We start from the raw sequence: 27,042 nt of genomic DNA, 5'->3' as shown, positions 1-27,042 counted from the left end.
GTGACGGGTCCGGCCCCGTGGAACGGCGCCAGGGATGGGACCCCCGCAGGCCGAGGATCAGCAGGCGTCGGCCTCGCCGCAGTCGGCCTCATGGAAGGCTCCTGGGCGGGGTTCGTGAGCAAGCGCTCACGGTGCCAGGCCCGGCCCCGGGGGGACGCCCTGCAGACGTGTGACGCCCGAAGCGAGTTCGCCGGGCGTTTTCCGGCCAATTCTCACGAGCGTTCTGCCCAAACCGGGATCGGTTTGGGCAGAACGCTCGTGAGAATTGGCCGGCGTTGGGCAGCCCTGCGGACCGCCCTGCTCTCCCTGGCCCAGGTCCGTTCCTCGCCCGGGGCATGGGGCGGCCGCCCGGAAAACGTGCGAAAACGTCGCGGCCCACCCGGAGGCCCCGGCGCTGGGGAGCGTTCTCGGAGCAGAGTTGAAGGACGGGTGGCGGCCGGGCCTACGCTTCCGACTTGAGGGAGGATCGGGCGCCCAGGGATGGGGCTGACCTCAGTGGGGGCACGCAGGTTTCTCTCGCTCTGAGGTTGTCCGAAGCGCCGAAAGGCACCGTTGGCGCCGGTGTGGGAGGGGGAGGGGAGGCGCGGCCGCGGGACTCAGGGCTCCCCAGATGGAGGCACCGAGGGACAGGAACCCAGAAGCAGACGGCTGGCGAGCAGGCGAAACTGCGAGCCCGGGCTTCGTGGAGGGCCAGGCCCCGTGGAACAGCGCCAGGGAGAGGACCCCCGCAGGAGGATTAGCAGGAGGCATGGGCCGCGCCACACCCTGCCTCGCCGAGGGCTTCCTGGCGGGGATGGAGCGCGATGGCTCGCAATGCGGCGCCAGGTCCGGTGGTGCGGGGCGGCCGTGCAGACGTGGGGCGCCCGAAGCGAGTTCGCCGGGCGTTTTCCTGCCAGTTCTCACGAGCGTTCTGCCCAAACCAGGATGGGTTTGGGCAGAGCGCTCGTGAGAATTGGCCGGCGTTGGGCAGTCCTGCGGACCGCCCTGCTCTCCGGGGCCCAGGGTCCCTTCTCGCCCAGGGCATGCTGCGTGCGGGCCCCGGAAAACGCACACAATCGACCGGTCCCACCAGGGGGCGGTAGGGCAGGGGAGCGTTCCCGGAGCAGAGTTGACCGACGTGTGTCGGCAAGGCGAGCGCCTCCGTCTTTTCGGGCTGATGGGGAGCCCAAAGGTGGGGCTGTCCTCAGTTGGGCCACGCAGGTTTCTCTCGCTCCGAGGCTTGTCCCAAGCGCCGAAATGCACCGTTGGAGCCGGGGCGGGAGGCGGAGGCATTGTCACGGGCCTCGCGATTCCCAAGATGGGGGCACAGAGGGACAGGGCCCCGGAAGCGGAAGGCTGGGGAGCAGGCGAAATTTCGAGCCCGCGTCTCGGGGCAGCCCTGGCCCCATGGGACGGCGTCAAGTAGGCGACGCCCGCAGGCCGAGAAGCAGGACCCATCGGCCTCGCCGCAGTCGGCCTCGCCGAGGGCTCGTTGGCGGGGTTCGTGAGCGAGCTCTCGCGATGCCAGCCCAGGCCCCGGGGGAAGGCCCTGCAGACGTGTGACGCCCGAAGCGAGTTCGCGAGGCGTTTTCCGGCCAATTCTCACGAGCGTTCTGCCCAAACCGGGATCGGTTTGGGCAGAACGCTCGTGAGAATTGGCCGGCGTTGGGCAGCCCTGCGGACCGCCCTGCTCTTCGTGGCCCAGGGCCCTTTCTCGCCCAGGGCGTGGTGCGGCCAGCCGGAAAACGTGTGGAAACGTCGCGGCCCACCCTGTGGCGCCGGCGAACGGGAGCGTTCCCGGAGCAGAGTTGAAAGGCGGGTGGCGGGAGGGCGTGCGTCTCGGGCTCCTGGGGCTGCTGGGGCGCCCAAAGAAGGGGCTGTCCTCAGTTGGGTCATGCAGATGTCTCTCGTTCCAAGGCTCTTCCGAAGCGCCGAGTTGCATCGCTGGCGACGGGATTGGGCGGGGGAGGCGTGGCCGCGGGTATCAGGATTCCCCAGGCGGAGGCACAGAGGGACAGGACCCCGGCAGCGGGAGGCTGGGGAGCAGGCGAAATTTCGAGCCCGAGTCTCAGGGCAGCCCTGGCCCCAAGGGACGGCGCCAAGGACGGGACCCCCGCAGGCAGAGGAGCAGGAGGTGTCGGCCTCGCCGCTGCCTGCCTCGCGGACGTCTTCCCGGCGAGGTTGGTGCGCGAGCGTTCGCGGTGCCGGGCCAGGCACAGGGGGGGCGGCCCGTTAGACGTGCTGCGCCCGAAGCGAGTTCGCCGAGCTTTTTCCGGCCAATTCTCATGAGCGTTCTGCCCAAACCGGGATCCGTTTGAGCAGAAAACTCGTGAAAAATGGCCGGCGTTGGCAGCCCTGCGGACCGCCCTGCTTGCCGTCACCTAGGGCCCTTTCTCGTCCAGGGCATGCTGCGCTGCGGCCAGCCGGTAAACGCGTGGAAACGACGCGGGCCACAAGGGCGCGCCGGCGCAGGGGTGCGTTCACGGAGCAGAGTGGAAGGTCGGGTGGCGGCCGGGCGTGCGCCACCGTCATTCGGGTCGTTGGGGCGCCCAAGGATGGGGCTGACCTCATTGCGGACACGCAGGTTTATGTCGCTGCGAGGTTTCTCCGAAGCTCCGCAAGGCACCGTTGGCGCCAGAGTGGTGGAGAGATGCGTGGCCGCGGGACACAGGGTTCCCGATATGGAGGCCATGAGGGATAGGACCCCGGACGCAGAAGGCTGGGGAAGCAGGCGAGGGCTCGAGCCCGGGCTTCGTGACGGGTCCGGCCCCGTGGAACGGCGCCAGGGATGGGACCCCCGCAGGCCGAGGATCAGCAGGCGTCGGCCTCGCCGCAGTCGGCCTCATGGAAGGCTCCTGGGCGGGGTTCGTGAGCAAGCGCTCACGGTGCCAGGCCCGGCCCCGGGGGGACGCCCTGCAGACGTGTGACGCCCGAAGCGAGTTCGCCGGGCGTTTTCCGGCCAATTCTCACGAGCGTTCTGCCCAAACCGGGATCGGTTTGGGCAGAACGCTCGTGAGAATTGGCCGGCGTTGGGCAGCCCTGCGGACCGCCCTGCTCTCCCTGGCCCAGGTCCGTTCCTCGCCCGGGGCATGGGGCGGCCGCCCGGAAAACGTGCGAAAACGTCGCGGCCCACCCGGAGGCCCCGGCGCTGGGGAGCGTTCTCGGAGCAGAGTTGAAGGACGGGTGGTGGCCGGGCCTACGCTTCCGACTTGAGGGAGGATCGGGCGCCCAGGGATGGGGCTGACCTCAGTGGGGGCACGCAGGTTTCTCTCGCTCTGAGGTTGTCCGAAGCGCCGAAAGGCACCGTTGGCGCTGGTGTGGGAGGGGGAGGGGAGGCGCGGCCGCGGGACTCAGGGCTCCCCAGATGGAGGCACCGAGGGACAGGAACCCAGAAGCAGACGGCTGGCGAGCAGGCGAAACTGCGAGCCCGGGCTTCGTGGAGGGCCAGGCCCCGTGGAACAGCGCCAGGGAGAGGACCCCCGCAGGAGGATTAGCAGGAGGCATGGGCCGCGCCACACCCTGCCTCGCCGAGGGCTTCCTGGCGGGGATGGAGCGCGATGGCTCGCAATGCGGCGCCAGGTCCGGTGGTGCGGGGCGGCCGTGCAGACGTGGGGCGCCCGAAGCGAGTTCGCCGGGCGTTTTCCTGCCAGTTCTCACGAGCGTTCTGCCCAAACCAGGATGGGTTTGGGCAGAGCGCTCGTGAGAATTGGCCGGCGTTGGGCAGTCCTGCGGACCGCCCTGCTCTCCGGGGCCCAGGGTCCCTTCTCGCCCAGGGCATGCTGCGTGCGGGCCCCGGAAAACGCACACAATCGACCGGTCCCACCAGGGGGCGGTAGGGCAGGGGAGCGTTCCCGGAGCAGAGTTGACCGACGTGTGTCGGCAAGGCGAGCGCCTCCGTCTTTTCGGGCTGATGGGGAGCCCAAAGATGGGGCTGTCCTCAGTTGGGCCACGCAGGTTTCTCTCGCTCCGAGGCTTGTCCCAAGCGCCGAAATGCACCGTTGGAGCCGGGGCGGGAGGCGGAGGCATTGTCACGGGCCTCGCGATTCCCAAGATGGAGGCACAGAGGGACAGGGCCCCGGAAGCGGAAGGCTGGGGAGCAGGCGAAATTTCGAGCCCGAGTCTCGGGGCAGCCCTGGCCCCATGGGACGGCGTCAAGTAGGCGACGCCCGCAGGCCGAGAAGCAGGACCCATCGGCCTCGCCGCAGTCGGCCTCGCCGAGGGCTCCTTGGCGGGGTTCGTGAGCGAGCTCTCGCGATGCCAGCCCAGGCCCCGGGGGAAGGCCCTGCAGACGTGTGACGCCCGAAGCGAGTTCGCGAGGCGTTTTCCGGCCAATTCTCACGAGCGTTCTGCCCAAACCGGGATCGGTTTGGGCAGAACGCTCGTGAGAATTGGCCGGCGTTGGGCAGCCCTGCGGACCGCCCTGCTCTTCGTGGCCCAGGGCCCTTTCTCGCCCAGGGCGTGGTGCGGCCAGCCGGAAAACGTGTGGAAACGTCGCGGCCCACCCTGTGGCGCCGGCGAACGGGAGCGTTCCCGGAGCAGAGTTGAAAGGCGGGTGGCGGGAGGGCGTGCGCCTCGGGCTCCTGGGGCTGCTGGGGCGCCCAAAGAAGGGGCTGTCCTCAGTTGGGTCATGCAGATGTCTCTCGTTCCAAGGCTCTTCCGAAGCGCCGAGTTGCATCGCTGGCGACGGGATTGGGCGGGGGAGGCGTGGCCGCGGGTATCAGGATTCCCCAGGCGGAGGCACAGAGGGACAGGACCCCGGCAGCGGGAGGCTGGGGAGCAGGCGAAATTTCGAGCCCGAGTCTCAGGGCAGCCCTGGCCCCAAGGGACGGCGCCAAGGACGGGACCCCCGCAGGCAGAGGAGCAGGAGGTGTCGGCCTCGCCGCTGCCTGCCTCGCGGACGTCTTCCCGGCGAGGTTGGTGCGCGAGCGTTCGCGGTGCCGGGCCAGGCACAGGGGGGGCGGCCCGTTAGACGTGCTGCGCCCGAACCGAGTTCGCCGAGCTTTTTCCGGCCAATTCTCATGAGCGTTCTGCCCAAACCGGGATCCGTTTGAGCAGAAAACTCGTGAAAATTGGCCGGCGTTGGCAGCCCTGCGGACCGCCCTGCTCGCCGTCACCTAGGGCCCTTTCTCGTCCAGGGTATGCTGCGCTGCGGCCAGCCGGTAAACGCGTGGAAACGACGCGGGCCACAAGGGCGCGCCGGCGCAGGGGTGCGTTCACGGAGCAGAGTGGAAGGTCGGGTGGCGGCCGGGCGTGCGCCACCGTCATTCGGGTCGTTGGGGCGCCCAAGGATGGGGCTGACCTCATTGCGGACACGCAGGTTTATGTCGCTGCGAGGTTTCTCCGAAGCTCCGCAAGGCACCGTTGGCGCCAGAGTGGTGGAGAGATGCGTGGCCGCGGGACACAGGGTTCCCGATATGGAGGCCACGAGGGATAGGACCCCGGACGCAGAAAGCTGGGGAAGCAGGCGAGGGCTCGAGCCCGGGCTTCGTGACGGGTCCGGCCCCGTGGAACGGCGCCAGGGATGGGACCCCCGCAGGCCGAGGATCAGCAGGCGTCGGCCTCATGGAAGGCTCCTGGGCGGGGTTCGTGAGCAAGCGCTCACGGTGCCAGGTCCGGCCCCGGGGGGACGCCCTGCAGACGTGTGACGCCCGAAGCGAGTTCGCCGGGCGTTTTCCGGCCAATTCTCACGAGCGTTCTGCCCAAACCGGGATCGGTTTGGGCAGAACGCTCGTGAGAATTGGCCGGCGTTGGGCAGCCCTGCGGACCGCCCTGCTCTCCCTGGCCCAGGTCCGTTCCTCGCCCGGGGCATGGGGCGGCCGCCCGGAAAACGTGCGAAAACGTCGCGGCCCACCCGGAGGCCCCGGCGCTGGGGAGCGTTCTCGGAGCAGAGTTGAAGGACGGGTGGTGGCCGGGCCTACGCTTCCGACTTGAGGGAGGATCGGGCGCCCAGGGATGGGGCTGACCTCAGTGGGGGCACGCAGGTTTCTCTCGCTCTGAGGTTGTCCGAAGCGCCGAAAGGCACCGTTGGCGCTGGTGTGGGAGGGGGAGGGGAGGCGCGGCCGCGGGACTCAGGGCTCCCCAGATGGAGGCACCGAGGGACAGGAACCCAGAAGCAGACGGCTGGCGAGCAGGCGAAACTGCGAGCCCGGGCTTCGTGGAGGGCCAGGCCCCGTGGAACAGCGCCAGGGAGAGGACCCCCGCAGGAGGATTAGCAGGAGGCATGGGCCGCGCCACACCCTGCCTCGCCGAGGGCTTCCTGGCGGGGATGGAGCGCGATGGCTCGCAATGCGGCGCCAGGTCCGGTGGTGCGGGGCGGCCGTGCAGACGTGGGGCGCCCGAAGCGAGTTCGCCGGGCGTTTTCCTGCCAGTTCTCACGAGCGTTCTGCCCAAACCAGGATGGGTTTGGGCAGAGCGCTCGTGAGAATTGGCCGGCGTTGGGCAGTCCTGCGGACCGCCCTGCTCTCCGGGGCCCAGGGTCCCTTCTCGCCCAGGGCATGCTGCGTGCGGGCCCCGGAAAACGCACACAATCGACCGGTCCCACCAGGGGGCGGTAGGGCAGGGGAGCGTTCCCGGAGCAGAGTTGACCGACGTGTGTCGGCAAGGCGAGCGCCTCCGTCTTTTCGGGCTGATGGGGAGCCCAAAGGTGGGGCTGTCCTCAGTTGGGCCACGCAGGTTTCTCTCGCTCCGAGGCTTGTCCCAAGCGCCGAAATGCACCGTTGGAGCCGGGGCGGGAGGCGGAGGCATTGTCACGGGCCTCGCGATTCCCAAGATGGGGGCACAGAGGGACAGGGCCCCGGAAGCGGAAGGCTGGGGAGCAGGCGAAATTTCGAGCCCGCGTCTCGGGGCAGCCCTGGCCCCATGGGACGGCGTCAAGTAGGCGACGCCCGCAGGCCGAGAAGCAGGACCCATCGGCCTCGCCGCAGTCGGCCTCGCCGAGGGCTCCTTGGCGGGGTTCGTGAGCGAGCTCTCGCGATGCCAGCCCAGGCCCCGGGGGAAGGCCCTGCAGACGTGTGACGCCCGAAGCGAGTTCGCGAGGCGTTTTCCGGCCAATTCTCACGAGCGTTCTGCCCAAACCGGGATCGGTTTGGGCAGAACGCTCGTGAGAATTGGCCGGCGTTGGGCAGCCCTGCGGACCGCCCTGCTCTTCGTGGCCCAGGGCCCTTTCTCGCCCAGGGCGTGGTGCGGCCAGCCGGAAAACGTGTGGAAACGTCGCGGCCCACCCTGTGGCGCCGGCGAACGGGAGCGTTCCCGGAGCAGAGTTGAAAGGCGGGTGGCGGGAGGGCGTGCGCCTCGGGCTCCTGGGGCTGCTGGGGCGCCCAAAGAAGGGGCTGTCCTCAGTTGGGTCATGCAGATGTCTCTCGTTCCAAGGCTCTTCCGAAGCGCCGAGTTGCATCGCTGGCGACGGGATTGGGCGGGGGAGGCGTGGCCGCGGGTATCAGGATTCCCCAGGCGGAGGCACAGAGGGACAGGACCCCGGCAGCGGGAGGCTGGGGAGCAGGCGAAATTTCGAGCCCGAGTCTCAGGGCAGCCCTGGCCCCAGGGGACGGCGCCAAGGACGGGACCCCCGCAGGCAGAGGAGCAGGAGGTGTCGGCCTCGCCGCTGCCTGCCTCGCGGACGTCTTCCCGGCGAGGTTGGTGCGCGAGCGTTCGCGGTGCCGGGCCAGGCACAGGGGGGGCGGCCCGTTAGACGTGCTGCGCCCGAAGCGAGTTCGCCGAGCTTTTTCCGGCCAATTCTCATGAGCGTTCTGCCCAAACCGGGATCCGTTTGAGCAGAAAACTCGTGAAAAATGGCCGGCGTTGGGCAGCCCTGCGGACCGCCCTGCTCGCCGTCACCTAGGGCCCTTTCTCGTCCAGGGCATGCTGCGCTGCGGCCAGCCGGTAAACGCGTGGAAACGACGCGGGCCACAAGGGCGCGCCGGCGCAGGGGTGCGTTCACGGAGCAGAGTGGAAGGTCGGGTGGCGGCCGGGCGTGCGCCACTGTCATTCGGGTCGTTGGGGCGCCCAAGGATGGGGCTGACCTCATTGCGGACACGCAGGTTTATGTCGCTGCGAGGTTTCTCCGAAGCTCCGCAAGGCACCGTTGGCGCCAGAGTGGTGGAGAGATGCGTGGCCGCGGGACACAGGGTTCCCGATATGGAGGCCACGAGGGATAGGACCCCGGACGCAGAAGGCTGGGGAAGCAGGCGAGGGCTCGAGCCCGGGCTTCGTGACGGGTCCGGCCCCGTGGAACGGCGCCAGGGATGGGACCCCCGCAGGCCGAGGATCAGCAGGCGTCGGCCTCGCCGCAGTCGGCCTCATGGAAGGCTCCTGGGCGGGGTTCGTGAGCAAGCGCTCACGGTGCCAGGCCCGGCCCCGGGGGGACGCCCTGCAGACGTGTGACGCCCGAAGCGAGTTCGCCGGGCGTTTTCCGGCCAATTCTCACGAGCGTTCTGCCCAAACCGGGATCGGTTTGGGCAGAACGCTCGTGAGAATTGGCCGGCGTTGGGCAGCCCTGCGGACCGCCCTGCTCTCCCTGGCCCAGGTCCGTTCCTCGCCCGGGGCATGGGGCGGCCGCCCGGAAAACGTGCGAAAACGTCGCGGCCCACCCGGAGGCCCCGGCGCTGGGGAGCGTTCTCGGAGCAGAGTTGAAGGACGGGTGGCGGCCGGGCCTACGCTTCCGACTTGAGGGAGGATCGGGCGCCCAGGGATGGGGCTGACCTCAGTGGGGGCACGCAGGTTTCTCTCGCTCTGAGGTTGTCCGAAGCGCCGAAAGGCACCGTTGGCGCCGGTGTGGGAGGGGGAGGGGATGCGCGGCCGCGGGACTCAGGGCTCCCCAGATGGAGGCACCGAGGGACAGGAACCCAGAAGCAGACGGCTGGCGAGCAGGCGAAACTGCGAGCCCGGGCTTCGTGGAGGGCCAGGCCCCGTGGAACAGCGCCAGGGAGAGGACCCCCGCAGGAGGATTAGCAGGAGGCATGGGCCGCGCCACACCCTGCCTCGCCGAGGGCTTCCTGGCGGGGATGGAGCGCGATGGCTCGCAATGCGGCGCCAGGTCCGGTGGTGCGGGGCGGCCGTGCAGACGTGGGGCGCCCGAAGCGAGTTCGCCGGGCGTTTTCCTGCCAGTTCTCACGAGCGTTCTGCCCAAACCAGGATGGGTTTGGGCAGAGCGCTCGTGAGAATTGGCCGGCGTTGGGCAGTCCTGCGGACCGCCCTGCTCTCCGGGGCCCAGGGTCCCTTCTCGCCCAGGGCATGCTGCGTGCGGGCCCCGGAAAACGCACACAATCGACCGGTCCCACCAGGGGGCGGTAGGGCAGGGGAGCGTTCCCGGAGCAGAGTTGACCGACGTGTGTCGGCAAGGCGAGCGCCTCCGTCTTTTCGGGCTGATGGGGAGCCCAAAGGTGGGGCTGTCCTCAGTTGGGCCACGCAGGTTTCTCTCGCTCCGAGGCTTGTCCCAAGCGCCGAAATGCACCGTTGGAGCCGGGGCGGGAGGCGGAGGCATTGTCACGGGCCTCGCGATTCCCAAGATGGGGGCACAGAGGGACAGGGCCCCGGAAGCGGAAGGCTGGGGAGCAGGCGAAATTTCGAGCCCGCGTCTCGGGGCAGCCCTGGCCCCATGGGACGGCGTCAAGTAGGCGACGCCCGCAGGCCGAGAAGCAGGGCCCATCGGCCTCGCCGCAGTCGGCCTCGCGAGGGCTCCTTGGCGGGGTTCGTGAGCGAGCTCTCGCGATGCCAGCCCAGGCCCCGGGGGAAGGCCCTGCAGACGTGTGACGCCCGAAGCGAGTTCGCGAGGCGTTTTCCGGCCAATTCTCACGAGCGTTCTGCCCAAACCGGGATCGGTTTGGGCAGAACGCTCGTGAGAATTGGCCGGCGTTGGGCAGCCCTGCGGACCGCCCTGCTCTTCGTGGCCCAGGGCCCTTTCTCGCCCAGGGCGTGGTGCGGCCAGCCGGAAAACGTGTGGAAACGTCGCGGCCCACCCTGTGGCGCCGGCGAACGGGAGCGTTCCCGGAGCAGAGTTGAAAGGCGGGTGGCGGGAGGGCGTGCGCCTCGGGCTCCTGGGGCTGCTGGGGCGCCCAAAGAAGGGGCTGTCCTCAGTTGGGTCATGCAGATGTCTCTCGTTCCAAGGCTCTTCCGAAGCGCCGAGTTGCATCGCTGGCGACGGGATTGGGCGGGGGAGGCGTGGCCGCGGGTATCAGGATTCCCCAGGCGGAGGCACAGAGGGACAGGACCCCGGCAGCGGGAGGCTGGGGAGCAGGCGAAATTTCGAGCCCGAGTCTCAGGGCAGCCCTGGCCCCAAGGGACGGCGCCAAGGACGGGACCCCCGCAGGCAGAGGAGCAGGAGGTGTCGGCCTCGCCGCTGCCTGCCTCGCGGACGTCTTCCCGGCGAGGTTGGTGCGCGAGCGTTCGCGGTGCCGGGCCAGGCACAGGGGGGGCGGCCCGTTAGACGTGCTGCGCCCGAAGCGAGTTCGCCGAGCTTTTTCCGGCCAATTCTCATGAGCGTTCTGCCCAAACCGGGATCCGTTTGAGCAGAAAACTCGTGAAAAATGGCCGGCGTTGGGCAGCCCTGCGGACCGCCCTGCTCGCCGTCACCTAGGGCCCTTTCTCGTCCAGGGCATGCTGCGCTGCGGCCAGCCGGTAAACGCGTGGAAACGACGCGGGCCACAAGGGCGCGCCGGCGCAGGGGTGCGTTCACGGAGCAGAGTGGAAGGTCGGGTGGCGGCCGGGCGTGCGCCACTGTCATTCGGGTCGTTGGGGCGCCCAAGGATGGGGCTGACCTCATTGCGGACACGCAGGTTTATGTGGCTGCGAGGTTTCTCCGAAGCTCCGCAAGGCACCGTTGGCGCCAGAGTGGTGGAGAGATGCGTGGCCGCGGGACACAGGGTTCCCGATATGGAGGCCACGAGGGATAGGACCCCGGACGCAGAAGGCTGGGGAAGCAGGCGAGGGCTCGAGCCCGGGCTTCGTGACGGGTCCGGCCCCGTGGAACGGCGCCAGGGATGGGACCCCCGCAGGCCGAGGATCAGCAGGCGTCGGCCTCGCCGCAGTCGGCCTCATGGAAGGCTCCTGGGCGGGGTTCGTGAGCAAGCGCTCACGGTGCCAGGCCCGGCCCCGGGGGGACGCCCTGCAGACGTGTGACGCCCGAAGCGAGTTCGCCGGGCGTTTTCCGGCCAATTCTCACGAGCGTTCTGCCCAAACCGGGATCGGTTTGGGCAGAACGCTCGTGAGAATTGGCCGGCGTTGGGCAGCCCTGCGGACCGCCCTGCTCTCCCTGGCCCAGGTCCGTTCCTCGCCCGGGGCATGGGGCGGCCGCCCGGAAAACGTGCGAAAACGTCGCGGCCCACCCGGAGGCCCCGGCGCTGGGGAGCGTTCTCGGAGCAGAGTTGAAGGACGGGTGGCGGCCGGGCCTACGCTTCCGACTTGAGGGAGGATCGGGCGCCCAGGGATGGGGCTGACCTCAGTGGGGGCACGCAGGTTTCTCTCGCTCTGAGGTTGTCCGAAGCGCCGAAAGGCACCGTTGGCGCCGGTGTGGGAGGGGGAGGGGATGCGCGGCCGCGGGACTCAGGGCTCCCCAGATGGAGGCACCGAGGGACAGGAACCCAGAAGCAGACGGCTGGCGAGCAGGCGAAACTGCGAGCCCGGGCTTCGTGGAGGGCCAGGCCCCGTGGAACAGCGCCAGGGAGAGGACCCCCGCAGGAGGATTAGCAGGAGGCATGGGCCGCGCCACACCCTGCCTCGCCGAGGGCTTCCTGGCGGGGATGGAGCGCGATGGCTCGCAATGCGGCGCCAGGTCCGGTGGTGCGGGGCGGCCGTGCAGACGTGGGGCGCCCGAAGCGAGTTCGCCGGGCGTTTTCCTGCCAGTTCTCACGAGCGTTCTGCCCAAACCAGGATGGGTTTGGGCAGAGCGCTCGTGAGAATTGGCCGGCGTTGGGCAGTCCTGCGGACCGCCCTGCTCTCCGGGGCCCAGGGTCCCTTCTCGCCCAGGGCATGCTGCGTGCGGGCCCCGGAAAACGCACACAATCGACCGGTCCCACCAGGGGGCGGTAGGGCAGGGGAGCGTTCCCGGAGCAGAGTTGACCGACGTGTGTCGGCAAGGCGAGCGCCTCCGTCTTTTCGGGCTGATGGGGAGCCCAAAGGTGGGGCTGTCCTCAGTTGGGCCACGCAGGTTTCTCTCGCTCCGAGGCTTGTCCCAAGCGCCGAAATGCACCGTTGGAGCCGGGGCGGGAGGCGGAGGCATTGTCACGGGCCTCGCGATTCCCAAGATGGGGGCACAGAGGGACAGGGCCCCGGAAGCGGAAGGCTGGGGAGCAGGCGAAATTTCGAGCCCGCGTCTCGGGGCAGCCCTGGCCCCATGGGACGGCGTCAAGTAGGCGACGCCCGCAGGCCGAGAAGCAGGGCCCATCGGCCTCGCCGCAGTCGGCCTCGCGAGGGCTCCTTGGCGGGGTTCGTGAGCGAGCTCTCGCGATGCCAGCCCAGGCCCCGGGGGAAGGCCCTGCAGACGTGTGACGCCCGAAGCGAGTTCGCGAGGCGTTTTCCGGCCAATTCTCACGAGCGTTCTGCCCAAACCGGGATCGGTTTGGGCAGAACGCTCGTGAGAATTGGCCGGCGTTGGGCAGCCCTGCGGACCGCCCTGCTCTTCGTGGCCCAGGGCCCTTTCTCGCCCAGGGCGTGGTGCGGCCAGCCGGAAAACGTGTGGAAACGTCGCGGCCCACCCTGTGGCGCCGGCGAACGGGAGCGTTCCCGGAGCAGAGTTGAAAGGCGGGTGGCGGGAGGGCGTGCGCCTCGGGCTCCTGGGGCTGCTGGGGCGCCCAAAGAAGGGGCTGTCCTCAGTTGGGTCATGCAGATGTCTCTCGTTCCAAGGCTCTTCCGAAGCGCCGAGTTGCATCGCTGGCGACGGGATTGGGCGGGGGAGGCGTGGCCGCGGGTATCAGGATTCCCCAGGCGGAGGCACAGAGGGACAGGACCCCGGCAGCGGGAGGCTGGGGAGCAGGCGAAATTTCGAGCCCGAGTCTCAGGGCAGCCCTGGCCCCAAGGGACGGCGCCAAGGACGGGACCCCCGCAGGCAGAGGAGCAGGAGGTGTCGGCCTCGCCGCTGCCTGCCTCGCGGACGTCTTCCCGGCGAGGTTGGTGCGCGAGCGTTCGCGGTGCCGGGCCAGGCACAGGGGGGGCGGCCCGTTAGACGTGCTGCGCCCGAAGCGAGTTCGCCGAGCTTTTTCCGGCCAATTCTCATGAGCGTTCTGCCCAAACCGGGATCCGTTTGAGCAGAAAACTCGTGAAAAATGGCCGGCGTTGGGCAGCCCTGCGGACCGCCCTGCTCGCCGTCACCTAGGGCCCTTTCTCGTCCAGGGCATGCTGCGCTGCGGCCAGCCGGTAAACGCGTGGAAACGACGCGGGCCACAAGGGCGCGCCGGCGCAGGGGTGCGTTCACGGAGCAGAGTGGAAGGTCGGGTGGCGGCCGGGCGTGCGCCACTGTCATTCGGGTCGTTGGGGCGCCCAAGGATGGGGCTGACCTCATTGCGGACACGCAGGTTTATGTGGCTGCGAGGTTTCTCCGAAGCTCCGCAAGGCACCGTTGGCGCCAGAGTGGTGGAGAGATGCGTGGCCGCGGGACACAGGGTTCCCGATATGGAGGCCACGAGGGATAGGACCCCGGACGCAGAAGGCTGGGGAAGCAGGCGAGGGCTCGAGCCCGGGCTTCGTGACGGGTCCGGCCCCGTGGAACGGCGCCAGGGATGGGACCCCCGCAGGCCGAGGATCAGCAGGCGTCGGCCTCGCCGCAGTCGGCCTCATGGAAGGCTCCTGGGCGGGGTTCGTGAGCAAGCGCTCACGGTGCCAGGCCCGGCCCCGGGGGGACGCCCTGCAGACGTGTGACGCCCGAAGCGAGTTCGCCGGGCGTTTTCCGGCCAATTCTCACGAGCGTTCTGCCCAAACCGGGATCGGTTTGGGCAGAACGCTCGTGAGAATTGGCCGGCGTTGGGCAGCCCTGCGGACCGCCCTGCTCTCCCTGGCCCAGGTCCGTTCCTCGCCCGGGGCATGGGGCGGCCGCCCGGAAAACGTGCGAAAACGTCGCGGCCCACCCGGAGGCCCCGGCGCTGGGGAGCGTTCTCGGAGCAGAGTTGAAGGACGGGTGGCGGCCGGGCCTACGCTTCCGACTTGAGGGAGGATCGGGCGCCCAGGGATGGGGCTGACCTCAGTGGGGGCACGCAGGTTTCTCTCGCTCTGAGGTTGTCCGAAGCGCCGAAAGGCACCGTTGGCGCCGGTGTGGGAGGGGGAGGGGAGGCGCGGCCGCGGGACTCAGGGCTCCCCAGATGGAGGCACCGAGGGACAGGAACCCAGAAGCAGACGGCTGGCGAGCAGGCGAAACTGCGAGCCCGGGCTTCGTGGAGGGCCAGGCCCCGTGGAACAGCGCCAGGGAGAGGACCCCCGCAGGAGGATTAGCAGGAGGCATGGGCCGCGCCACACCCTGCCTCGCCGAGGGCTTCCTGGCGGGGATGGAGCGCGATGGCTCGCAATGCGGCGCCAGGTCCGGTGGTGCGGGGCGGCCGTGCAGACGTGGGGCGCCCGAAGCGAGTTCGCCGGGCGTTTTCCTGCCAGTTCTCACGAGCGTTCTGCCCAAACCAGGATGGGTTTGGGCAGAGCGCTCGTGAGAATTGGCCGGCGTTGGGCAGTCCTGCGGACCGCCCTGCTCTCCGGGGCCCAGGGTCCCTTCTCGCCCAGGGCATGCTGCGTGCGGGCCCCGGAAAACGCACACAATCGACCGGTCCCACCAGGGGGCGGTAGGGCAGGGGAGCGTTCCCGGAGCAGAGTTGACCGACGTGTGTCGGCAAGGCGAGCGCCTCCGTCTTTTCGGGCTGATGGGGAGCCCAAAGGTGGGGCTGTCCTCAGTTGGGCCACGCAGGTTTCTCTCGCTCCGAGGCTTGTCCCAAGCGCCGAAATGCACCGTTGGAGCCGGGGCGGGAGGCGGAGGCATTGTCACGGGCCTCGCGATTCCCAAGATGGGGGCACAGAGGGACAGGGCCCCGGAAGCGGAAGGCTGGGGAGCAGGCGAAATTTCGAGCCCGCGTCTCGGGGCAGCCCTGGCCCCATGGGACGGCGTCAAGTAGGCGACGCCCGCAGGCCGAGAAGCAGGGCCCATCGGCCTCGCCGCAGTCGGCCTCGCGAGGGCTCCTTGGCGGGGTTCGTGAGCGAGCTCTCGCGATGCCAGCCCAGGCCCCGGGGGAAGGCCCTGCAGACGTGTGACGCCCGAAGCGAGTTCGCGAGGCGTTTTCCGGCCAATTCTCACGAGCGTTCTGCCCAAACCGGGATCGGTTTGGGCAGAACGCTCGTGAGAATTGGCCGGCGTTGGGCAGCCCTGCGGACCGCCCTGCTCTTCGTGGCCCAGGGCCCTTTCTCGCCCAGGGCGTGGTGCGGCCAGCCGGAAAACGTGTGGAAACGTCGCGGCCCACCCTGTGGCGCCGGCGAACGGGAGCGTTCCCGGAGCAGAGTTGAAAGGCGGGTGGCGGGAGGGCGTGCGCCTCGGGCTCCTGGGGCTGCTGGGGCGCCCAAAGAAGGGGCTGTCCTCAGTTGGGTCATGCAGATGTCTCTCGTTCCAAGGCTCTTCCGAAGCGCCGAGTTGCATCGCTGGCGACGGGATTGGGCGGGGGAGGCGTGGCCGCGGGTATCAGGATTCCCCAGGCGGAGGCACAGAGGGACAGGACCCCGGCAGCGGGAGGCTGGGGAGCAGGCGAAATTTCGAGCCCGAGTCTCAGGGCAGCCCTGGCCCCAAGGGACGGCGCCAAGGACGGGACCCCCGCAGGCAGAGGAGCAGGAGGTGTCGGCCTCGCCGCTGCCTGCCTCGCGGACGTCTTCCCGGCGAGGTTGGTGCGCGAGCGTTCGCGGTGCCGGGCCAGGCACAGGGGGGGCGGCCCGTTAGAGGTGCTGCGCCCGAACCGAGTTCGCCGAGCTTTTTCCGGCCAATTCTCACGAGCGTTCTGCCCAAACCGGGATCCGTTTGAGCAGAAAACTCGTGAAAAATGGCCGGCGTTGGCAGCCCTGCGGACCGCCCTGCTCGCCGTCACCTAGGGCCCTTTCTCGTCCAGGGCATGCTGCGCTGCGGCCAGCCGGTAAACGCGTGGAAACGACGCGGGCCACAAGGGCGCGCCGGCGCAGGGGTGCGTTCACGGAGCAGAGGGGAAGGTCGGGTGGCGGCCGGGCGTGCGCCACCGTCATTCGGGTCGTTGGGGCGCCCAAGGATGGGGCTGACCTCATTGCGGACACGCAGGTTTATGTCGCTGCGAGGTTTCTCCGAAGCTCCGCAAGGCACCGTTGGCGCCAGAGTGGTGGAGAGATGCGTGGCCGCGGGACACAGGGTTCCCGATATGGAGGCCACGAGGGATAGGACCCCGGACGCAGAAGGCTGGGGAAGCAGGCGAGGGCTCGAGCCCGGGCTTCGTGACGGGTCCGGCCCCGTGGAACGGCGCCAGGGATGGGACCCCCGCAGGCCGAGGATCAGCAGGCGTCGGCCTCGCCGCAGTCGGCCTCATGGAAGGCTCCTGGGCGGGGTTCGTGAGCAAGCGCTCACGGTGCCAGGCCCGGCCCCGGGGGGACGCCCTGCAGACGTGTGACGCCCGAAGCGAGTTCGCCGGGCGTTTTCCGGCCAATTCTCACGAGCGTTCTGCCCAAACCGGGATCGGTATGGGCAGAACGCTCGTGAGAATTGGCCGGCGTTGGGCAGCCCTGCGGACCGCCCTGCTCTCCCTGGCCCAGGTCCGTTCCTCGCCCGGGGCATGGGGCGGCCGCCCGGAAAACGTGCGAAAACGTCGCGGCCCACCCGGAGGCCCCGGCGCTGGGGAGCGTTCTCGGAGCAGAGTTGAAGGACGGGTGGCGGCCGGGCCTACGCTTCCGACTTGAGGGAGGATCGGGCGCCCAGGGATGGGGCTGACCTCAGTGGGGGCATGCAGGTTTCTCTCGCTCTGAGGTTGTCCGAAGCGCCGAAAGGCACCGTTGGCGCCGGTGTGGGAGGGGGAGGGGAGGCGCGGCCGCGGGACTCAGGGCTCCCCAGATGGAGGCACCGAGGGACAGGAACCCAGAAGCAGACGGCTGGCGAGCAGGCGAAACTGCGAGCCCGGGCTTCGTGGAGGGCCAGGCCCCGTGGAACAGCGCCAGGGAGAGGACCCCCGCAGGAGGATTAGCAGGAGGCATGGGCCGCGCCACACCCTGCCTCGCCGAGGGCTTCCTGGCGGGGATGGAGCGCGATGGCTCGCAATGCGGCGCCAGGTCCGGTGGTGCGGGGCGGCCGTGCAGACGTGGGGCGCCCGAAGCGAGTTCGCCGGGCGTTTTCCTGCCAGTTCTCACGAGCGTTCTGCCCAAACCAGGATGGGTTTGGGCAGAGCGCTCGTGAGAATTGGCCGGCGTTGGGCAGTCCTGCGGACCGCCCTGCTCTCCGGGGCCCAGGGTCCCTTCTCGCCCAGGGCATGCTGCGTGCGGGCCCCGGAAAACGCACACAATCGACCGGTCCCACCAGGGGGCGGTAGGGCAGGGGAGCGTTCCCGGAGCAGAGTTGACCGACGTGTGTCGGCAAGGCGAGCGCCTCCGTCTTTTCGGGCTGATGGGGAGCCCAAAGATGGGGCTGTCCTCAGTTGGGCCACGCAGGTTTCTCTCGCTCCGAGGCTTGTCCCAAGCGCCGAAATGCACCGTTGGAGCCGGGGCGGGAGGCGGAGGCATTGTCACGGGCCTCGCGATTCCCAAGATGGAGGCACAGAGGGACAGGGCCCCGGAAGCGGAAGGCTGGGGAGCAGGCGAAATTTCGAGCCCGAGTCTCGGGGCAGCCCTGGCCCCATGGGACGGCGTCAAGTAGGCGACGCCCGCAGGCCGAGAAGCAGGACCCATCGGCCTCGCCGCAGTCGGCCTCGCCGAGGGCTCCTTGGCGGGGTTCGTGAGCGAGCTCTCGCGATGCCAGCCCAGGCCCCGGGGGAAGGCCCTGCAGACGTGTGACGCCCGAAGCGAGTTCGCGAGGCGTTTTCCGGCCAATTCTCACGAGCGTTCTGCCCAAACCGGGATCGGTTTGGGCAGAACGCTCGTGAGAATTGGCCGGCGTTGGGCAGCCCTGAGGACCGCCCTGCTCTTCGTGGCCCAGGGCCCTTTCTCGCCCAGGGCGTGGTGCGGCCAGCCGGAAAACGTGTGGAAACGTCGCGGCCCACCCTGTGGCGCCGGCGAACGGGAGCGTTCCCGGAGCAGAGTTGAAAGGCGGGTGGCGGGAGGGCGTGCGCCTCGGGCTCCTGGGGCTGCTGGGGCGCCCAAAGAAGGGGCTGTCCTCAGTTGGGTCATGCAGATGTCTCTCGTTCCAAGGCTCTTCCGAAGCGCCGAGTTGCATCGCTGGCGACGGGATTGGGCGGGGGAGGCGTGGCCGCGGGTATCAGGATTCCCCAGGCGGAGGCACAGAGGGACAGGACCCCGGCAGCGGGAGGCTGGGGAGCAGGCGAAATTTCGAGCCCGAGTCTCAGGGCAGCCCTGGCCCCAAGGGACGGCGCCAAGGACGGGACCCCCGCAGGCAGAGGAGCAGGAGGTGTCGGCCTCGCCGCTGCCTGCCTCGCGGACGTCTTCCCGGCGAGGTTGGTGCGCGAGCGTTCGCGGTGCCGGGCCAGGCACAGGGGGGGCGGCCCGTTAGACGTGCTGCGCCCGAAGCGAGTTCGCCGAGCTTTTTCCGGCCAATTCTCATGAGCGTTCTGCCCAAACCGGGATCCGTTTGAGCAGAAAACTCGTGAAAAATGGCCGGCGTTGGGCAGCCCTGCGGACCGCCCTGCTCGCCGTCACCTAGGGCCCTTTCTCGTCCAGGGCATGCTGCGCTGCGGCCAGCCGGTAAACGCGTGGAAACGACGCGGGCCACAAGGGCGCGCCGGCGCAGGGGTGCGTTCACGGAGCAGAGTGGAAGGTCGGGTGGCGGCCGGGCGTGCGCCACTGTCATTCGGGTCGTTGGGGCGCCCAAGGATGGGGCTGACCTCATTGCGGACACGCAGGTTTATGTCGCTGCGAGGTTTCTCCGAAGCTCCGCAAGGCACCGTTGGCGCCAGAGTGGTGGAGAGATGCGTGGCCGCGGGACACAGGGTTCCCGATATGGAGGCCACGAGGGATAGGACCCCGGACGCAGAAGGCTGGGGAAGCAGGCGAGGGCTCGAGCCCGGGCTTCGTGACGGGTCCGGCCCCGTGGAACGGCGCCAGGGATGGGACCCCCGCAGGCCGAGGATCAGCAGGCGTCGGCCTCGCCGCAGTCGGCCTCATGGAAGGCTCCTGGGCGGGGTTCGTGAGCAAGCGCTCACGGTGCCAGGCCCGGCCCCGGGGGCACGCCCTGCAGACGTGTGACGCCCGAAGCGAGTTCGCCGGGCGTTTTCCGGCCAATTCTCACGAGCGTTCTGCCCAAACCGGGATCGGTTTGGGCAGAACGCTCGTGAGAATTGGCCGGCGTTGGGCAGCCCTGCGGACCGCCCTGCTCTCCCTGGCCCAGGTCCGTTCCTCGCCCGGGGCATGGGGCGGCCGCCCGGAAAACGTGCGAAAACGTCGCGGCCCACCCGGAGGCCCCGGCGCTGGGGAGCGTTCTCGGAGCAGAGTTGAAGGACGGGTGGCGGCCGGGCCTACGCTTCCGACTTGAGGGAGGATCGGGCGCCCAGGGATGGGGCTGACCTCAGTGGGGGCACGCAGGTTTCTCTCGCTCTGAGGTTGTCCGAAGCGCCGAAAGGCACCGTTGGCGCCGGTGTGGGAGGGGGAGGGGAGGCGCGGCCGCGGGACTCAGGGCTCCCCAGATGGAGGCACCGAGGGACAGGAACCCAGAAGCAGACGGCTGGCGAGCAGGCGAAACTGCGAGCCCGGGCTTCGTGGAGGGCCAGGCCCCGTGGAACAGCGCCAGGGAGAGGACCCCCGCAGGAGGATTAGCAGGAGGCATGGGCCGCGCCACACCCTGCCTCGCCGAGGGCTTCCTGGCGGGGATGGAGCGCGATGGCTCGCAATGCGGCGCCAGGTCCGGTGGTGCGGGGCGGCCGTGCAGACGTGGGGCGCCCGAAGCGAGTTCGCCGGGCGTTTTCCTGCCAGTTCTCACGAGCGTTCTGCCCAAACCAGGATGGGTTTGGGCAGAGCGCTCGTGAGAATTGGCCGGCGTTGGGCAGTCCTGCGGACCGCCCTGCTCTCCGGGGCCCAGGGTCCCTTCTCGCCCAGGGCATGCTGCGTGCGGGCCCCGGAAAACGCACACAATCGACCGGTCCCACCAGGGGGCGGTAGGGCAGGGGAGCGTTCCCGGAGCAGAGTTGACCGACGTGTGTCGGCAAGGCGAGCGCCTCCGTCTTTTCGGGCTGATGGGGAGCCCAAAGGTGGGGCTGTCCTCAGTTGGGCCACGCAGGTTTCTCTCGCTCCGAGACTTGTCCCAAGCGCCGAAATGCACCGTTGGAGCCGGGGCGGGAGGCGGAGGCATTGTCACGGGCCTCGCGATTCCCAAGATGGGGGCACAGAGGGACAGGGCCCCGGAAGCGGAAGGCTGGGGAGCAGGCGAAATTTCGAGCCCGCGTCTCGGGGCAGCCCTGGCCCCATGGGACGGCGTCAAGTAGGCGACGCCCGCAGGCCGAGAAGCAGGACCCATCGGCCTCGCCGCAGTCAGCCTCGCCGAGGGCTCCTTGGCGGGGTTCGTGAGCGAGCTCTCGCGATGCCAGCCCAGGCCCCGGGGGAAGGCCCTGCAGACGTGTGACGCCCGAAGCGAGTTCGCGAGGCGTTTTCCGGCCAATTCTCACGAGCGTTCTGCCCAAACCGGGATCGGTTTGGGCAGAACGCTCGTGAGAATTGGCCGGCGTTGGGCAGCCCTGCGGACCGCCCTGCTCTTCGTGGCCCAGGGCCCTTTCTCGCCCAGGGCGTGGTGCGGCCAGCCGGAAAACGTGTGGAAACGTCGCGGCCCACCCTGTGGCGCCGGCGAACGGGAGCGTTCCCGGAGCAGAGTTGAAAGGCGGGTGGCGGGAGGGCGTGCGTCTCGGGCTCCTGGGGCTGCTGGGGCGCCCAAAGAAGGGGCTGTCCTCAGTTGGGTCATGCAGATGTCTCTCGTTCCAAGGCTCTTCCGAAGCGCCGAGTTGCATCGCTGGCGACGGGATTGGGCGGGGGAGGCGTGGCCGCGGGTATCAGGATTCCCCAGGCGGAGGCACAGAGGGACAGGACCCCGGCAGCGGGAGGCTGGGGAGCAGGCGAAATTTCGAGCCCGAGTCTCAGGGCAGCCCTGGCCCCAGGGGACGGCGCCAAGGACGGGACCCCCGCAGGCAGAGGAGCAGGAGGTGTCGGCCTCGCCGCTGCCTGCCTCGCGGACGTCTTCCCGGCGAGGTTGGTGCGCGAGCGTTCGCGGTGCCGGGCCAGGCACAGGGGGGGCGGCCCGTTAGACGTGCTGCGCCCGAAGCGAGTTCGCCGAGCTTTTTCCGGCCAATTCTCATGAGCGTTCTGCCCAAACCGGGATCCGTTTGAGCAGAAAACTCGTGAAAAATGGCCGGCGTTGGGCAGCCCTGCGGACCGCCCTGCTCGCCGTCACCTAGGGCCCTTTCTCGTCCAGGGCATGCTGCGCTGCGGCCAGCCGGTAAACGCGTGGAAACGACGCGGGCCACAAGGGCGCGCCGGCGCAGGGGTGCGTTCACGGAGCAGAGTGGAAGGTCGGGTGGCGGCCGGGCGTGCGCCACTTCATTCGGGTCGTTGGGGCGCCCAAGGATGGGGCTGACCTCATTGCGGACACGCAGGTTTATGTCGCTGCGAGGTTTCTCCGAAGCTCCGCAAGGCACCGTTGGCGCCAGAGTGGTGGAGAGATGCGTGGCCGCGGGACACAGGGTTCCCGATATGGAGGCCACGAGGGATAGGACCCCGGACGCAGAAGGCTGGGGAAGCAGGCGAGGGCTCGAGCCCGGGCTTCGTGACGGGTCCGGGCCCGTGGAACGGCGCCAGGGATGGGACCCCCGCAGGCCGAGGATCAGCAGGCGTCGGCCTCGCCGCAGTCGGCCTCATGGAAGGCTCCTGGGCGGGGTTCGTGAGCAAGCGCTCACGGTGCCAGGCCCGGCCCCGGGGGGACGCCCTGCAGACGTGTGACGCCCGAAGCGAGTTCGCCGGGCGTTTTCCGGCCAATTCTCACGAGCGTTCTGCCCAAACCGGGATCGGTTTGGGCAGAACGCTCGTGAGAATTGGCCGGCGTTGGGCAGCCCTGCGGACCGCCCTGCTCTCCCTGGCCCAGGTCCGTTCCTCGCCCGGGGCATGGGGCGGCCGCCCGGAAAACGTGCGAAAACGTCGCGGCCCACCCGGAGGCCCCGGCGCTGGGGAGCGTTCTCGGAGCAGAGTTGAAGGACGGGTGGCGGCCGGGCCTACGCTTCCGACTTGAGGGAGGATCGGGCGCCCAGGGATGGGGCTGACCTCAGTGGGGGCACGCAGGTTTCTCTCGCTCTGAGGTTGTCCGAAGCGCCGAAAGGCACCGTTGGCGCCGGTGTGGGAGGGGGAGGGGAGGCACGGCCGCGGGACTCAGGGCTCCCCAGATGGAGGCACCGAGGGACAGGAACCCAGAAGCAGACGGCTGGCGAGCAGGCGAAACTGCGAGCCCGGGCTTCGTGGAGGGCCAGGCCCCGTGGAACAGCGCCAGGGAGAGGACCCCCGCAGGAGGATTAGCAGGAGGCATGGGCCGCGCCACACCCTGCCTCGCCGAGGGCTTCCTGGCGGGGATGGAGCGCGATGGCTCGCAATGCGGCGCCAGGTCCGGTGGTGCGGGGCGGCCGTGCAGACGTGGGGCGCCCGAAGCGAGTTCGCCGGGCGTTTTCCTGCCAGTTCTCACGAGCGTTCTGCCCAAACCAGGATGGGTTTGGGCAGAGCGCTCGTGAGAATTGGCCGGCGTTGGGCAGTCCTGCGGACCGCCCTGCTCTCCGGGGCCCAGGGTCCCTTCTCGCCCAGGGCATGCTGCGTGCGGGCCCCGGAAAACGCACACAATCGACCGGTCCCACCAGGGGGCGGTAGGGCAGGGGAGCGTTCCCGGAGCAGAGTTGACCGACGTGTGTCGGCAAGGCGAGCGCCTCCGTCTTTTCGGGCTGATGGGGAGCCCAAAGGTGGGGCTGTCCTCAGTTGGGCCACGCAGGTTTCTCTCGCTCCAAGGCTTGTCCCAAGCGCCGAAATGCACCGTTGGAGCCGGGGCGGGAGGCGGAGGCATTGTCACGGGCCTCGCGATTCCCAAGATGGGGGCACTGAGGGACAGGGCCCCGGAAGCGGAAGGCTGGGGAGCAGGCGAAATTTCGAGCCCGAGTCTCGGGGCAGCCCTGGCCCCATGGGACGGCGTCAAGTAGGCGACGCCTGCAGGCCGAGAAGCAGGGCCCATCGGCCTCGCCGCAGTCGGCCTCGCGAGGGCTCCTTGGCGGGGTTCGTGAGCGAGCTCTCGCGATGCCAGCCCAGGCCCCGGGGGAAGGCCCTGCAGACGTGTGACGCCCGAAGCGAGTTCGCGAGGCGTTTTCCGGCCAATTCTCACGAGCGTTCTGCCCAAACCGGGATCGGTTTGGGCAGAACGCTCGTGAGAATTGGCCGGCGTTGGGCAGCCCTGCGGACCGCCCTGCTCTTCGTGGCCCAGGGCCCTTTCTCGCCCAGGGCGTGGTGCGGCCAGCCGGAAAACGTGTGGAAACGTCGCGGCCCACCCTGTGGCGCCGGCGAACGGGAGCGTTCCCGGAGCAGAGTTGAAAGGCGGGTGGCGGGAGGGCGTGCGCCTCGGGCTCCTGGGGCTGCTGGGGCGCCCAAAGAAGGGGCTGTCCTCAGTTGGGTCATGCAGATGTCTCTCGTTCCAAGGCTCTTCCGAAGCGCCGAGTTGCATCGCTGGCGACGGGATTGGGCGGGGGAGGCGTGGCCGCGGGTATCAGGATTCCCCAGGCGGAGGCACAGAGGGACAGGACCCCGGCAGCGGGAGGCTGGGGAGCAGGCGAAATTTCGAGCCCGAGTCTCAGGGCAGCCCTGGCCCCAAGGGACGGCGCCAAGGACGGGACCCCCGCAGGCAGAGGAGCAGGAGGTGTCGGCCTCGCCGCTGCCTGCCTCGCGGACGTCTTCCCGGCGAGGTTGGTGCGCGAGCGTTCGCGGTGCCGGGCCAGGCACAGGGGGGGCGGCCCGTTAGAGGTGCTGCGCCCGAACCGAGTTCGCCGAGCTTTTTCCGGCCAATTCTCACGAGCGTTCTGCCCAAACCGGGATCCGTTTGAGCAGAAAACTCGTGAAAAATGGCCGGCGTTGGGCAGCCCTGCGGACCGCCCTGCTCGCCGTCACCTAGGGCCCTTTCTCGTCCAGGGCATGCTGCGCTGCGGCCAGCCGGTAAACGCGTGGAAACGACGCGGGCCACAAGGGCGCGCCGGCGCAGGGGTGCGTTCACGGAGCAGAGGGGAAGGTCGGGTGGCGGCCGGGCGTGCGCCACCGTCATTCAGGTCGTTGGGGCGCCCAAGGATGGGGCTGACCTCATTGCGGACACGCAGGTTTATGTCGCTGCGAGGTTTCTCCGAAGCTCCGCAAGGCACCGTTGGCGCCAGAGTGGTGGAGAGATGCGTGGCCGCGGGACACAGGGTTCCCGATATGGAGGCCACGAGGGATAGGACCCCGGACGCAGAAGGCTGGGGAAGCAGGCGAGGGCTCGAGCCCGGGCTTCGTGACGGGTCCGGCCCCGTGGAACGGCGCCAGGGATGGGACCCCCGCAGGCCGAGGATCAGCAGGCGTCGGCCTCGCCGCAGTCGGCCTCATGGAAGGCTCCTGGGCGGGGTTCGTGAGCAAGCGCTCACGGTGCCAGGCCCGGCCCCGGGGGGACGCCCTGCAGACGTGTGACGCCCGAAGCGAGTTCGCCGGGCGTTTTCCGGCCAATTCTCACGAGCGTTCTGCCCAAACCGGGATCGGTTTGGGCAGAACGCTCGTGAGAATTGGCCGGCGTTGGGCAGCCCTGCGGACCGCCCTGCTCTCCCTGGCCCAGGTCCGTTCCTCGCCCGGGGCATGGGGCGGCCGCCCGGAAAACGTGCGAAAACGTCGCGGCCCACCCGGAGGCCCCGGCGCTGGGGAGCGTTCTCGGAGCAGAGTTGAAGGACGGGTGGCGGCCGGGCCTACGCTTCCGACTTGAGGGAGGATCGGGCGCCCAGCGATGGGGCTGACCTCAGTGGGGGCACGCAGGTTTCTCTCGCTCTGAGGTTGTCCGAAGCGCCGAAAGGCACCGTTGGCGCCGGTGTGGGAGGGGGAGGGGAGGCGCGGCCGCGGGACTCAGGGCTCCCCAGATGGAGGCACCGAGGGACAGGAACCCAGAAGCAGACGGCTGGCGAGCAGGCGAAACTGCGAGCCCGGGCTTCGTGGAGGGCCAGGCCCCGTGGAACAGCGCCAGGGAGAGGACCCCCGCAGGAGGATTAGCAGGAGGCATGGGCCGCGCCACACCCTGCCTCGCCGAGGGCTTCCTGGCGGGGATGGAGCGCGATGGCTCGCAATGCGGCGCCAGGTCCGGTGGTGCGGGGCGGCCGTGCAGACGTGGGGCGCCCGAAGCGAGTTCGCCGGGCGTTTTCCTGCCAGTTCTCACGAGCGTTCTGCCCAAACCAGGATGGGTTTGGGCAGAGCGCTCGTGAGAATTGGCCGGCGTTGGGCAGTCCTGCGGACCGCCCTGCTCTCCGGGGCCCAGGGTCCCTTCTCGCCCAGGGCATGCTGCGTGCGGGCCCCGGAAAACGCACACAATCGACCGGTCCCACCAGGGGGCGGTAGGGCAGGGGAGCGTTCCCGGAGCAGAGTTGACCGACGTGTGTCGGCAAGGCGAGCGCCTCCGTCTTTTCGGGCTGATGGGGAGCCCAAAGGTGGGGCTGTCCTCAGTTGGGCCACGCAGGTTTCTCTCGCTCCGAGGCTTGTCCCAAGCGCCGAAATGCACCGTTGGAGCCGGGGCGGGAGGCGGAGGCATTGTCACGGGCCTCGCGATTCCCAAGATGGGGGCACAGAGGGACAGGGCCCCGGAAGCGGAAGGCTGGGGAGCAGGCGAAATTTCGAGCCCGCGTCTCGGGGCAGCCCTGGCCCCATGGGACGGCGTCAAGTAGGCGACGCCCGCAGGCCGAGAAGCAGGACCCATCGGCCTCGCCGCAGTCGGCCTCGCCGAGGGCTCCTTGGCGGGGTTCGTGAGCGAGCTCTCGCGATGCCAGCCCAGGCCCCGGGGGAAGGCCCTGCAGACGTGTGACGCCCGAAGCGAGTTCGCGAGGCGTTTTCCGGCCAATTCTCACGAGCGTTCTGCCCAAACCGGGATCGGTTTGGGCAGAACGCTCGTGAGAATTGGCCGGCGTTGGGCAGCCCTGCGGACCGCCCTGCTCTTCGTGGCCCAGGGCCCTTTCTCGCCCAGGGCGTGGTGCGGCCAGCCGGAAAACGTGTGGAAACGTCGCGGCCCACCCTGTGGCGCCGGCGAACGGGAGCGTTCCCGGAGCAGAGTTGAAAGGCGGGTGGCGGGAGGGCGTGCGCCTCGGGCTCCTGGGGCTGCTGGGGCGCCCAAAGAAGGGGCTGTCCTCAGTTGGGTCATGCAGATGTCTCTCGTTCCAAGGCTCTTCCGAAGCGCCGAGTTGCATCGCTGGCGACGGGATTGGGCGGGGGAGGCGTGGCCGCGGGTATCAGGATTCCCCAGGCGGAGGCACAGAGGGACAGGACCCCGGCAGCGGGAGGCTGGGGAGCAGGCGAAATTTCGAGCCCGAGTCTCAGGGCAGCCCTGGCCCCAAGGGACGGCGCCAAGGACGGGACCCCCGCAGGCAGAGGAGCAGGAGGTGTCGGCCTCGCCGCTGCCTGCCTCGCGGACGTCTTCCCGGCGAGGTTGGTGCGCGAGCGTTCGCGGTGCCGGGCCAGGCACAGGGGGGGCGGCCCGTTAGACGTGTTGCGCCCGAACCGAGTTCGCCGAGCTTTTTCCGGCCAATTCTCATGAGCGTTCTGCCCAAACCGGGATCCGTTTGAGCAGAAAACTCGTGAAAATTGGCCGGCGTTGGCAGCCCTGCGGACCGCCCTGCTCGCCGTCACCTAGGGCCCTTTCTCGTCCAGGGTATGCTGCGCTGCGGCCAGCCGGTAAACGCGTGGAAACGACGCGGGCCACAAGGGCGCGCCGGCGCAGGGGTGCGT

This window comes from Neovison vison, chromosome 11 (assembly GCF_020171115.1).
Source record: "Neovison vison isolate M4711 chromosome 11, ASM_NN_V1, whole genome shotgun sequence".
Taxonomy (NCBI): Eukaryota; Metazoa; Chordata; class Mammalia; order Carnivora; family Mustelidae; genus Neogale; species Neogale vison.
Note: the sequence above shows the minus strand (reverse complement) of the source record.